General features: G+C 33.1%; 1 long non-coding RNA gene across 1 annotated transcript; it reads right to left on the bottom strand.

The window, feature by feature from the left end:
• Window positions 1–2,069: 2,069 nt before the first annotated feature.
• LOC112422715 (uncharacterized) lies at window positions 2,070–9,412 on the bottom strand. The gene is made up of 3 exons (XR_003013257.2): window positions 9,220–9,412; window positions 3,006–4,456; window positions 2,070–2,324 (listed from the first exon to the last, which is right to left on the bottom strand). It is a non-coding gene; the product is annotated as an uncharacterized lncRNA (long non-coding RNA).
• Window positions 9,413–12,413: the final 3,001 nt, after the last annotated feature.

Here is a 12,413-nt window from a genome sequence, read left to right as displayed (position 1 = left end):
TGCTTAGTCCCTTCACTTTCATTTGTTTCAGCCTTTTGTAATAATCATGTTTTGTTGTTTATCATTTGCAGGTTATAGAATTTTGTTTTAGTTTGATATAAATATTGACCAAATGAAGTATAATTGTTGAAATGTGTTGTCATTTGAGGTGTATCTTCCACATCAATGCATATGCGTAATCTTGAAAAGGTAATACTCGTGACTTGTTATAAAGCTTATGATCTTACTATTCTATAAGTATCTTTAGTATTCTAAGTATTTGGTAGGAGTTTTAGTTAGATTTGAGGTTTGTAAAATTTTGGATTCATATGGAAGGTTCCTGGTATGAATTTTTGCAGCTTGTTTCAAGTAATTTGGACGAGAGCTATATATGTGTATGCATGTATCAGAGATGTTGAAGAAATTGACAAGAGCATAGCATAAGGGAAATGAAGAGGAACAGAGATACATATAAAAGACCCAAAGAGCTTTTTTTGTTTAAATTTGAAGAGCTTTTCTTGATAATATATACATTGTGTTAGGTTCTTTTACAATGAATACATTGAATGACTTGTTTTGTAAATTTTTGAGTAATGAAATTCCTCTATGAAAATATACTTATTTTAAATGATCTTTAGAATTAATTATTAATTTTTTTTTTTAAAAAATAACTTACGATAGCACTTTTATAAAATGGGCTATTAACGACAGGGTAAAAATAAATGACTAAAGATATCACTTTTATGAAAAGTGCTATTAATACAGGGTCTTCAATAGCATTTTAAAAGTGCTATTATAGGTGGTATCCCCTACAATAGCGGGGGCTTTAATAGCACTTTTAAGTGCTATTAAAGGCTAAAAAAAGTGCTATTAATCACCTTTTTTGGCGTAGTGAACTTTTGCTCGATATTCAAAGAATCTCCCTCTGTCAATTAGTCCACCAAATTGATTCATGGGCTCAACCACTTTGTGATATTTCTGGGTGTATGTTACGACGTCATCAATATGAGACTCATCTTCTATTTTTGTGTTGAGCATTTAGTAACACTCTTATATGTTGTGACCCTCTTTGCTACACTCTTATTATTACCATCATTGTGGCATAATTTGTTGCCTAGCTATGATGTAGTGGTAATTTTTCATACCACTCAACAATGGTGAAGCCATATTGGCAACAGAGAGCATACTGAAGTTGAGATTCAAGTTGAATTGTTAAAAAAAATGCAGTAATCCTTCAAAACAATGTTAGCATCATAATTCTAATCCAGAACACACAAGCAATACACTTAGTTCTACAAATAACTAGTTGCAATTTCATAACCAAAATACGAATTGGAATTGCAAGAGACAATACATAAAATTGTAACATTGTTTTCCAATACTCTAGAAATATCATAAACTATACAGTCATTCACTGTCTCAACGCTTCAACCTCTACTACAAATCCAGCACAGAATATTAGTCATTGAGTTTCTATCGTCAAACTCCTGTAACGTTTTTATGTTCTTAAATGCACCACTTCGTTGTAAGAAATTCCCTGCAAAGCATACACAATCCCTTCATTTTCTCACCAACACCTTCCCTTTTCAAATCAGGCATTGTACGTTCCACAAGATTCTTCACATAAGTAACATCAGAAAATAAAACTTCAGAATTTGGACACAATGGTAATACCTAAATACCAAGCCTAGCTTCTCTCCACTTAGCTGGAGCAAACCGAATTCTGCTATCGGTTAACCCTCCCGTCCATGAATGCAATTTATAAAGATCGAAACCCCTCAAACGTGTTTAATTCAAATTCAGGTGGAGTTAAGATTTCAGAAGTGAATCTCTCAAAGAACTAAACACTAGTGGAGAAAGTCATAGACAATTTGATAAGACCCTCTTTATTCACTTGAATGGCCATTGAACTTTGGTTAGAGGTTAGGGGCTATAAATCGTAGTGATTAAAGTCCAAGATTTTATTTGTGTTTTTGTAGTCATACTTAAATTAGTATTGACCATGTATGCATGAGTTTGTTTAACTCTTTTCACAGTATTAAACTTTTCAGCTTCACTTTAACAATAATAAGCAATAACACAAACATCAATTTGCCACAATTACGAAGAACTTTAAAATAAACAAAGTTACATCATGGTCTAAATCCAACATCCAACATCAATTCGCCACAATTCGGAACAACTTGAAAATAAATAAGTTACATCATAGTCTAAAATCCAACGCTCCAGTATGCAAAATTTCCACACGTCCAATAAGCTAGGCACCGGCAGCACGAGCCCTAGCGAGCATAATGAAAGGAGTTAACGTGCAAATCTCCATAGGGCTAACCCTTGGCTTCAAGTTACTGAAAAATTCAAAAAAATAAAATAATAAATAATCATAAATTAATTAAACAGCTTCAGACAAAAAAAAAAAAAAAATTCAATTTAGGTCTTCATTGTTCATACTCAATTCAAATCAAAAAATTCTTACTAAATCAGCATAATCACAATCATTAAATTTATTAGAATCCCTTTGCAATAAATTCGATTAGTTTTTATTTGACAAATCAAATGTCAATTCATTTTATCAGTTTCCCTGACCTTCCTATAATTTTATTTAAATCCCTTCTTCAGCGGTTCAAATCATCGAACTCGGTTCCACTAGTTTTTACTCAAAGTCTGATATCATGTTCCAATTTAACTTAACAATTATATATTCAAATGTATGTATACTGAAACAAAACAAAACAATCCAAGCGATACAAACTGAAATTTCACAATATAGATATAGATTAAAAGTTACTAAAATCTCACAACTTACTTCATAGCAATAGGGGCTTATTAACCAAAAAAAATTAACATTTTAACTCAACAACGTGCTGAGCAATTCGACCAACAAAAGCAGCATTATCATGAGATAAGAGTTTAAGAACAAAATTAAGAATTATTTAACCAATAAAAACTTGTTCTGTTGCTTGAAAACATAGTTAATAAACATGAGAGACATCAAAATAAAGAAAGTTTAGAAAATTGTTGGGAATTACGGTGATAGATAAGCACAAAGATAACTCATTGTGCTGAAGCTATGGCAATGAAGCAGAAGCTCCCGTGACGGCAAAGATCCGGCGAAGGAAAGGCATAGCGGAGAGGTGACTGATAATGGGGCTCATGTGCATTTTTCGGAGAGGTATATGGTGGTGGTTGGATGATATTTTGTTGGGGGTTGTCGAGAAATTCATACATTACAGAACCATGTATGTTTTGTGTTGTATGTTGTTGGGATTGATGATCTTGTAGTTGAGAAAAAATGTCTTGATTCCAAAAATCATCATGAATTGGTGTTTGGTTGTTGTGAATTTCAGGTTCATGTTCCGGCTCTTCTTCTTCGTCTGGATCTGAATCTAATGGTTTTGTGTCAATTGAAATCCTTAGACGTGGGTTGCATGTGGTTGTCAACCACTCAATATACGCATGACTTGGGGTGAGTGATCTTGGCCGCATGCGAGGTAAAGTATAACGCCGTCGGTTGTCCCAATGTTCGCTCTCTTGTGGAAAGCGAAAACCCTTTGATTCGTACCACGTCTTGAACCGTTTGTCCAACATATGGAATTGTCGCATGTCTCGTGGGGACCTTGATATTTCTTGTGGCAAACCAAATTGGAGCTTGACCCTATCAGTTGGATGCTATTCAACTTTGTCAAAACATACAAGGTAAGTTGTTGCAGTCCAAATAGTCTTCAGGAAAATTGTGTGGAAATGAGAATATGTGAGGGAATTAATAAAAAAAAAAAATTGAAGTGACCATGTTTACTTTAATCCTAGCGGCCACCGGAGTGGGTTATCATTTCTCGGAGCGATATAACTCAACCGACAATATCTCCAAACTTGTAACAAGAAATGACATCCAGCTAGTGCTTTTATATTTGGGTGTGAAGCCTCACACAAGCCATGATAAAGGTAAGCCAAAACTGTCGATCCCCAACTATATTTTCTTGTTTCATTAAAATCCAATAACAAATACAACCAAGAATTGTGCACAAATAATCCAATAAGGTATAATAGGTACTTCCTAGTGTGTTGTATTTTTACCTCCGGAGGAGATTGTTCATTGAAGTTATTATCGACCAGATTATCCCTTAACCACGACAACGAGAGAGTAAAACCATCAGTTTTGTGTGTTGGGGGAGTTATTCGCAACAATTGAGCACAATTATTCCACAGAAGATTTGGAGGACACGTAACAATTTGTCCTCCAAAAGGTAAGCCGAGTAAAATATATACATCTTCCAACATGATTGTACACTCACCCGTTCGAAAATAAAAAGTATGTGTCTCGGACCACCATCTTTCTACAAGTTATGATGTACCTATCAATTTTGTAACGCTCTATTTGAGTAACCTCAAAAAATCCAGCTTGACGTAGATAATCCTCAATAAAAGGACTTGGTATTATGTGTTGTCGTGTACGAGTGGTTAGAGGTGCACCCTCTGCATCCTAACAAAAAAAAAAAGGGAAGATATATAAGTAATTTAAAAAATTAATCATAAATTATTATTAAAATTAATAATAAAATTAGTAAAGTGCATTAATAATTTAAAAAGGTAATTTAAAATTAATAATAACAAAAATCGAAATTTAAAAAAGCGTGAACATATTTAAATTAATAAGAATCATCAAATATAATATTAAAATTGCATTAATAATTAAAAAATAAAAACAAAATTAACAAATTAATATTTATACATACCCATTTTCTGATGTGTTCTTCCATGGATCTATGATCATTTTCCAACCACAAATATGTCATTGTTTTATATAATTTGTTTGAAATAATTTGTTATGTGAGTGGGTAAGAAAAAGATTGAGATAAGTTGAATATGTGTAAAGAGTAAAAATATAAGTGTGGTATTTATAATGTAAGAATATGTGTAAATGGTGGAAGTAGTAGTGTGGTATTTTTATAAGTGAAATGAAGACTTCCTGTGTTACTATTGCAATGCATGCAAGCCAACAATGTTCAATTAAACATAGAAATGATAATTGCATCAATAGCAGATGTATGGTGTTCAACAGTATTGAATTATTTTGTAAACCTTGCTTCATGAAATGACCATTCCATGTAAAAAAGCCATTTATTTATGCACGAAATTTTTGCATGAAATGACCAATGCAAGCTAAATCACGTGAACCACATGCTAGCTCCTAAATGACCGACATGCTGCCACTGAAGAGCCAATAGGTTGGTGCGTGCTAATCCTACCTCGCAACTCCAGATAGCGGCCTACCCTGCAGCTGGCGCGTGCGGTATGTACCCCGCAAGTCGGAGTTGCATGGTACCCTCTCCAGCTGGCGCGTGTGGTAGCTACCCCGCTACTGCAGATTGCGTCCGATCCTTTTTTTAATTTTTCCGGTAGAGGCAATGTTATTACATAAGTGGCACCAAACCATTCAATGACACCAAATATAAACATTTTTGTGTACTATAATGGAGAAGTTAAACAAAATGAATCCGGCATTTTTTTTCAAAGTCAGTATACCAAAGGTTTAAAAGTGAGCATGGCTAGGACTTACTTGCATCTCAAAAAAAGAATAGCGGAAAAAGTATGTCTCGGAGATAATATGGTCGTGTCTGAAATTATATGTCGGAATCTCATGTTTGTTGGAACTAGCACAATTCACTACCAGGCGTTAAGAATAAATGATAACGACGATGTCGAGTTTATGTTTAACGTACATAAAAGTCACAGTTCTTTGTCCTATATAGAGCTTTATGTTACGTTTGAGATGAAGAATCCAACATCTAATTTCGAGTTAAATTACTCATCAAGTTCTAGTCAACACCAAAGTCTACCACAACAACAATATAACCCACAACACTACAACCCATCATCGTCCCCACCACACTACAACCCGTCATCGTCCCAACCACACTACAACCCGTCATCCATTTATGATGCATCCTTATCGCAACCTTTTCAGTCACAATGGTCACAAAATGTGTACGAACCATCACAAAGAACAACTCAACCTCATCCCTCTCAAACACCATCCCGTTCGACACAACCCCAAACTTTAAACGATGAAATCACTATATTCACCTCCCAATTCCAAGACCAACCAAATGATGAAGTTGAAGATGATGAAGACGATGATGATGAAGAACTCCTTGCCGCTCAAAACGGTGATGAGAACGAAGAAGACGAAGACGACATCGTGCCACAACTACCAATTTTACCGATCAAAGCTTCTTACAACCCACCAAGGTCCATGCGCAACGTCATTGATGACCACTCAACTGAACTTTATCATTCAATCGCTCTACCGGTCGATCAAGGTATTGCTCCGGGGATGCAATTTCATAACAAGAATGATTGCATTCTCGCAATTAGATTTTATCACATGAAAAAATCAACGGATTATAGTTTGAAACAATCAGATCCTGAAAGGTATGTCATCAAATGTAAAGATACAAAATGTGGTTTCAAATTGCGGGCCTCGTGGAGGAAAAAAAATGATAAATGGGAGATTGGGAAAATGAATGATCATACATGTGTCTCAACAGAAATGACGCAAGATCATCACAAACTTAATTACAATGTGATATGTGAAAGTGTTAAATCACTACTACATATGGATACTTCAATTACAGTGAAGGTTATAAATGCACACATCCGAGAGAAGTTTAATTACACAGTTTCATACAGAAAGGCATGGAGAGCAAGAAATAAGGGGATTGAATCAATTTATGGTAATTGGGATGAGTCTTATGAAGAACTACCACAGTGGTTGATGGTCATGGAAAAAGATTTGCAGGAACAATAATTGATTTTCAAACGGACCCATCAACAGAAGTGGTAAATGAGTCCGTCTTTAAGCGAATCTTTTGGGCTTTTCGTCCGTGCATCTCAGGTTTCGAATTCTGCAAACCAAATGTCCAAATTGACGCAACTTGGTTGTATGGTAAATACAAAGGAACATTGTTGTTAACTGTTGCGCAAGATGGGAAATAACAAGATATTTCCCATTGCTTTTGCAATCGTGGAAGGCGAGACCTAGAAGGCATGGAGTTTCTTTTTGAAAAATCTAAGGCAACATGTCACCCCACAGCCGAACATATGCCTCATTTCTGATAGACATGTGTCGATAAAGAGTGCGTATGATGATCTACAGAATGGATGGCACGATGCTTCGACAAGCCATGTGTTTTGTGTCCGACACATTGCATAGAACTTTATGCGATCATTCAAGGATGGAGAACTTAAGAAGAAAGTTGAAGGCATGGGTAAAAATCATATCTCTTTCCTCGTAAATTCGACATATTATTTGTTTAAAAAGACACATCTAACTTTTTTTCAAAACAATGCAGGTTACGCCATGAGCATCCCTACATTCGAATACTACCGTTCTGAAATTGTTGTTGCAGACGAAAGGCTTTAGCATGGGTCGACAATATTCCCAAACAAAAGCGGACTCAATCACATGATGATGGTCGACGATGGAGCCACATGACAAGTAACTTGGTAGAGTCACAAAACAACGTGTATAAGCGTATTCGAGGACTCTCGATCATAGCTATTGTGAAAGCATCATATTATAGGTTGGCGGCCTTGTTTGCTAAAAGAGGACATGAGGCAGCGGCAAGGGTAAATTCTGGTGAGCCATTCTCAGAAAACATCATGAAATATATCAGAAATGGGGTGATTAAATCCAACAGTCATCATGTCACTCAGTTTGACCGGGATCGGTTTACCTTTTCCGTCCGTGAAACCATCGACCATAAAGAAGGATTACCAAAGGGGGAATACAAAAGGATTACCAAAGGGAGAATACAAGGTGGGCCTGCAAAATAAATGGTGTGACTGTGGACGGTTCAGAGCATTACACCTACCATGCTCACATGTCATTGCCGCATGTTCTAGCTTTTGTCACGATTACAAGACTTTTGTAGATAACAAATTCACGAATGAGTGTGTATACGCCGTATACAACATCCACTTCGACGTGGTTCACCACCAGACATATTGACCTGATTATGAAGGACTGAAGGTGGTTCCCAACAAGTAGAATGTCGGTGGAAACTGAGAGAAGATGCGGCGTCTGTAGGATTTCTGATCATTCCCGCAAAGATTGCATTAATAGTAGACATCAGTAGAAATCTAGTCTTTATTTCATATTTATTGCATTTCGTATGTTTTTTATTTTATAAATATTATGATTATTATTATAATTACTTTTTTATTAATGCCTAAAGTAACATTATTAATATAAGTTGAAATGGTGTGATAAATTGAAAAATGAAAGGAAGTATTTACGGTAGATGAAATAATACATGTTTCATAATAATTGTAGATTTTATGGTATTTTATTTGTTGTATAATTTTAATTAGTTTTTTTAAATTAAGTTATTATTTTTTTTTTATGCATGCAATAACGTGCGTGCATGATGCTTCAAATTTTTTTATACCACTCTACTCCAAATAAAGGGTATTTAAAAATTTAAAAAAAAAAACCACAAAATATCCCAGAAGTCAAGATGGATGGATATTTAAAAAATTCAAAAAAAAAAAAAAATAGGGAAAATACCCTGTTAGATTAATCCAACAATTTATATCCGGGCAGGAAAGGCAGTAGGATAGAAAACCGCAGGAGATGATCCGGATCCGGATCCTTCATTGTTCATACGCACTTCAGATAAAAAAATTCTTACTAAATCAGCATAATCACAATCATTAAATTTATTAGAATCCCTTTGCACTAAATTCGATTAGTTTTTATTTGATCAAATCAAATGTCAATTCAGCAATTTATCAGTTTCCCTGACCTTCCTATAATTTTATTTGAATCCCTTCTTCAGCGGTTCAAATCATCGAACTCGGTTCCACTAGATTTTATTCAAAGTCTGATTTCATGTTCCAATTTAACTTAACAATTATATATTCAAATGTATGTATACTGAAACAAAATAAAACAATCCAAGCGATACAAGCTGAAATTTCACAATATAGATATAGATTAAAAGTTACTAAAATCTCACAACTTACTTCATAGCAATAGGGGCTAATAACCAAAAAAAAATTAACATTTTAACTCAACAACGTGCTGAGCAATTCGGCCAACAAAAGCAGCATTATCACGAGATAAGAGTTTAAGAACAAAATTAAGAATTATTTAACCAATAAAAACTTGTTCTGTTGCTTGAAAACATAGTTAATAAACATGAGAGACATCAAAATAAAGAAAGTTTAGAAAATTGTTACCTAATTAATCAAGGAAATTACGGTGATAGATAAGCACAAAGATAACTCATTGCGTTGAAGCTATGGCAATGAAGAACAAGCTCCGGTGACGGCAAAGATCCGGCGAAGGAAAGGCAAAGCGGAAGAAGGTGCATGAGATCTGCATATTTGTTTCGAATCGGGGAGAGAGAGAGAGAGAGATTGAAGAAGAAGCAGCTTTGTTGCTTTTGATTTTTGTGTTGTGAATGACCGTGTATTTATTGGGGGAAGAGAGAGAAAGGGAAAAAAATTGAGTAAATACTTAATTTTTCCTCTGAAATTGTAAGTTTCATCAATTATCTTCATGAAATTAACAAAACTTCAATTATCCTCTAAAATTTCACAACGTTAATCAATTTACCCCCTTCGTCAAATTTTTCTGTTAGTGAACATGACGTTTTGCAAATACCCCCTGAAGTTTTGCACTTATGTGCAAAATGCCCCCCAAACTTAAAATTTTATATTATTATTTTCTTAAAAACAAATAGTTAAATATCAAAACTAACTATTAATTTTGGAATTTGGTAAAACTACATGCATATATACATCAAAATAGGCTCCAAAATGGGAAAAAAATATGTATTTTTTAAAGTGACAATAATGGGATGATTTGTAGATTAATATTGGGGGTTGTGTAGTTTAAATGGTTTGAGCAATTTGTTGAAGGAGTTAAAAGACTAAGATGGTGAAGGAGAAAATATAAATTTAAATCTGATTATTAATTTGTTTATAAACCTCTAAAAATAATAATTTGTCTATTAGAAATAACCATTATTGTCACTTTAAAAATACACATTTTTCCCTATTTTGATGTATATATATATATGTAGTTTTTCCAAAATCCAAAATTAATAGTTAGCTTTAATATTTAACTATTAATTGTTTGTTTTGAAGAAAAAAATAATATAAATTTTTAAGTTTGGGGGGCATTTTGCACATAAGTGCAAAACTTCAGGGGGCATTTGCAAAACGTCATGTTCACTAACAGAAAAATTTGACGGAGGGGGTAAATTGACTAACGTTGTAAAATTTCAGGGAGGTAATTGAAGTTTTGTTAATTTTAGAGGGTTAATTGATAAAACTTACAATTTTAAGGGGGAAATTGACTATTTACTCGGAAAAAATTTGACCGTTGTTTGTTTGTTTTGTTTGAATTGGGATCGGGTTTTAATGGGCCTGACACATTTTTTGTTTGTTTGTGTACTTACAATCCAACCTTTTTTTTTTTTGTTTCTGCCTTGTATCATAAAAACAGTCTAGCTACTCAATTGTTGATAATTTGAATTTGTTTGCTATTTTTATAGCTTAGTAGGTGTGAAGCCTCTCTACTTCAAAATGAATGACGTATTATATGTCCTGTGTATTTTGCACCGATACTTTCTGATAAGTATCAGGAGAATATCTGATAACTATCCTGCACCGATATCTGCCCCAATATTTCCCAATTAATGTCAACTAAAATAACTTAACTCTTGAGTACTGTTATTTTTTGGATATAGCATTTCTTTTTTGGATTGATATAGTATAACACTAACGATCTTCCTTTTGGATATAGTATTGCACTGATGGTGCTTTTTTAGGATATATTGTGTATGTAATTGGCTAATCATCACTCTCTTAATCGTCAATATTATTTATATTTATGTTGATGTGCTACGAGCCTATGATTTGTTTCTTTTGTTTGTTAATATATTTGCATATTGAAAAAAATGGTTATAATTATATTGTACATTTAATGATATAATTTGTTTAATAACATATCCCAGCCGTATCGTATCTTGATTTTCGAAAATTTTTCATATCGACGTATCGGTGCAGTATCATATCTTGTATCTGGGCTTCACAACTTACTAGTGACTACATGTGATGACGCATGGGTACAGTAAACGTTTGTTATTTGTAAAAAATCATTAAATATTTAAGAGTTTTTATGTAATTATTAGGAGTTTTGATGTAATTTAATTGTTAGTTTATGTAAATAATTCGTATGTGTTTTTAAATTATTTGTGTATTATATGTTTGATGCTATAATAAAGTAAAATTGCATTGTCGTCGTTAGCTTAGTTCAGTTGGCATGGACAATGCATAATATATGGAAGGTCCGAAGTTTAAACCCCGATCATCCAAAAAAAAAAAAAAAAAAAAATTACATTGATTGTATAATTTATACTTATGTGAACAAGTAGACAAACACTTAACTTAACTCCAATTATAATCTAGAAAATAGCATTGAGGTATTGTTAATGCATCGATACAACATTGTCATAAAATAGACTAATATTACATAAATCCAAAATATAACCATTATTGATCGAAAATTTAAATTTGACAATGCAAACCGGTCAAAAATTTATTTGTTTTTTAAAAGTTAATCACGGTTAATGGATAATGGTCATGTGTAACTAATTTCCACTGATAATTAGAGAACTAATTTATTTATTTTGCTGGACATTGATTTTTATATATATTGTTAGTAGAAGTAGATGTTAGTAAATTTGTATCAGATACGACTTCGCCCGTGTATAATTTTTAAAGTTAACAATGACAACTTGTTTTGTGTATAATAATAATTTTTAAATTGGTTATACTTCTGATGACAATTATCCGTAATTAGTTATGTGATGAAATTTTTTATAGAGACTAAAAAAGTTGATGGAAAATTTTATAAAGACTAAAAAAAATGATTTTATTTTATAAAGATTAAAAGCAAAATTCTTAATATTTATAAAGATCATTTATTTTATTAACCTTAAGAAAGATTGGTCAATAATAATTAATAGTTAGAAATCGGTGAAACTATATCTTTTGTTATTGTGTGTATTTGTATAATGTGACCTGGTTAATTTGTTATTTGACACCAAAAACTATATCTATATAATAACAAAAGTTGATGTATCTAGTTAAAAATTCAATTCAAATACATTCATTTTTGTTGACCTAAATTTCTCTTATAAATAGAACCGGAGGTAGTAATAAATTAATATAGTTGCTCGGAAAAAGTACTCCTATGTGAATAGGAAGATGTCAAAATTATAACGTGCAGCATTTGATTGTTGTGTAACGTGTAGAATGAACAAATTGTTGCAGGAATCTATTGCTTTTCCAGGAATCCACACTATTTATGGGGTAGCATTTGGGTGACATAGAGTTGAGTGATATTGGTGACATTGGCTAAT

This window comes from Medicago truncatula, chromosome 6 (assembly GCF_003473485.1).
Source record: "Medicago truncatula cultivar Jemalong A17 chromosome 6, MtrunA17r5.0-ANR, whole genome shotgun sequence".
In the NCBI taxonomy this organism is placed as follows: Eukaryota; Viridiplantae; Streptophyta; class Magnoliopsida; order Fabales; family Fabaceae; genus Medicago; species Medicago truncatula.
Note: the sequence above shows the minus strand (reverse complement) of the source record. Positions and strands in the feature narration are given on the sequence as shown.